Source organism: Buceros rhinoceros, unplaced genomic scaffold, assembly GCF_000710305.1.
Source record: "Buceros rhinoceros silvestris isolate BGI_N320 unplaced genomic scaffold, ASM71030v1 scaffold11191, whole genome shotgun sequence".
In the NCBI taxonomy this organism is placed as follows: Eukaryota; Metazoa; Chordata; class Aves; order Bucerotiformes; family Bucerotidae; genus Buceros; species Buceros rhinoceros.
Window position 1 is genome coordinate 48,030 of NW_010394834.1, and position 2,560 is coordinate 50,589.

The window sequence follows — 2,560 nt, forward strand, 5'->3', positions numbered from 1 at the left end:
CTGGACCTCAGTTAAATTTATTCCAGACTAGACCTTTACTCTCCCAGCTGCAAGTGGTACCTGCTGACTAGAAAATGTATGATGACCAGGAGCAATACATGGCATATCCTTCAGCCATGTGAGTGTCTATAAAAAGCAGCGCTCCATAACCACACTAGTCCCAGGAGACAGTGGATTTTTTTTTTGTAATGACTATAGGGGGTTGCAGTTAAGATTTGTTATACAAAGGGTGGGAACGAAAACATGCAGAGCATCCCTCCTTGGAAAGCAGCAAAAAACAGAACAGCCCCCAGCACACCAGTGTATCTAAGAACACCTCTTTCACAGGTTCTTTACAAGACCCAATAAGCAAACTGCATTGGGGGCTGCAGAGAGAGCAGGAGGCCGAATAAGTCATCCTGGAACTGGCAAATCAACAGCAGAAGCAGCAGCTGGTTACAACATCATCACCCTTTTATGTTCCACAAAGCCGTGCTTACTAAAACAACTCAACCATCCTCTGAGATGAGCCAGACTGGAACTACAAGACCCACAAAGACAGCAAATCCAAGCACACAAACAGCAGGAGGATGCTTTTGGGTGCACACACGAAGTTGTACATATGCACAATTGATATCCCATACTTCCTCCTCCAAATGTCACCAAGGCTGCAAAACAGACTGATAAAAACCATTACAGAGGCATCTGCCACATAACAGTGGGAAACATAACTCACTCTCTTATTTTGATGAAGTCCTATATTACCAGACTAATAAAAGTCAGAAGAAAACAGCATATAACAAACTATCCTTGTGGAAGTGGAGAGCCTCTGGGCAAGGTTTAGCACCCTTCTTTGTGGCATTAAACTGAAGCCACAGCTACTCTGTGCTGTCCCCAGGATCTAGCTAACCCTGGCTACAGGGCAAAGCTAATTGTTTCTTTCTAAAAGGAGTTAGGATAAGGCAGAAGAGGTGAGAAGCCAATCAACCTTTAAATACATTGCCATCTGCTAACAACTAGCCAAGTAGTGGTTTAGCAGTTGTTTTGAGGGCATTTTACCAGCCCCTCTCTGTAACAATAATGAATAGCCTCCCAGTGATGGGAAGGAGAGAGAGCAAAGGCAAAATGTGAAGATGTTTACAGCATCTAATGCTTTATGCAAGGTGTGTTTTGTATCTTCAAACACTAAAATATAACGCATGTTACTAGCAAGTATCTCATTGTTTTCCAGCAAGACTGTGAGCTTATAGAAAAAGATAAAGCAGACTATAAAGACAGGCAGCTAAAGTCCCTCAATCTGCATACGACAAGCATTAATGCAGAAACTTATTCTGGATCCAACATTTGACCTTAAAGGGCCAAGGAAGGAACCTCACTACACTGCCTAAGAGCTGGCTTGAATTACAGCCAGAACTAGTCTGAGGGCATATGTGGAAGAAAAACAATCACAGTCTCTCTCTGAACTAAATGTTAATGTCTCGGCAGACAAAAGCAGCGCTAGGAATACTGTAATAGTATCACCAGCAGACACTCTGTATGTTTCTTTGGGGAATTCACACATGAGCACTAGGAATATGCCTCTTGTCCCACATTAAACTAATAACTTGTTCCAAGAACCAATCCTGACGTACCTCTGGGAATCACAGATGTTATTTATATTTTCAGTCACTTAAAAGGATTAAAATGCGTTTATTCTCAGTAATCTCATTTGTATAGAGACATATACAGGCAGCAGAAATATGCATTTTAACCCTACGGGGAACAAGCAAATGCACAGCTCCATTTACAGTGAGCTGCCTTCCTCAGATCTTCAACATTGGGGACCTTTGAAAGTCTCCCCAGCCTGGCCACTTCCATCAGATATGTGATTTGCAGGTTGCAGACACTTCTGATAAACTACCTCAGGAGCTCGTGGTGACAGCAAACTGTGAATATAGCCAAGAGATGCAGCTGAAAATTAAACTGCATGTCAAGTAGCCCGATCAGCATAATAATCGCTCCAGGCTAGAACAAACTACAATCTCTAGCTTAAGACACACAAGTACAGCATCAGGCTATACGCTGTGCCTTGGGTTATAGGGAAATTTATAAGCCATACTTATCAAACAGGAGATGTGCCAGAGTACTGGGGTGGTGGCAAAACGCGGAGTTAGCCAGGAGGCTGAAGTGCCCAGTAAGTGTTTTGATCAATATGGTAACAGCCGCAGGCTACGAGGAGTGGCAGCCTCTGCCTGAAGAGGCACGAGTGCTGTACAAAGCACGCCGCAGCCTGAGCTACCCAGGCAGTAGCGAAAGCCAAATATAAAAACCGCTCAAGTTCCCAGTACGTGCGGCTCTTCAGCGCCTTCGCTAATCACAGGCATCCCTGCCCCGAGGCCGGGAGCCCCGCTTTGCCACCTCCCGACTGCCGCACGTTCAGTTTCCTCCTCACGTTGCCCCAGGTGGAGCACCAGGCTAGAAGCCGGCTTTCAGCCGCAGGTGCCCGGGAGCGATCTCCGCGCCGCGTCGCCCCGCTCCGCTCTGCCGGCACCAGCATTGGGACCTGCCCTCCATTCCCGGCCGGGGACAGGCGCTTCCACAG

General features: G+C 46.2%; 1 protein-coding gene across 1 annotated transcript in view; it reads right to left on the bottom strand.

The window, feature by feature from the left end:
• Positions 1–2,560, bottom strand: part of LOC104501522 (rap guanine nucleotide exchange factor 5) — a gene marked incomplete at both ends in the record, with an annotated part of 50,206 nt that overhangs the window by 47,314 nt on the left and 332 nt on the right. The gene's annotated exons all lie outside the window — the stretch shown is intronic.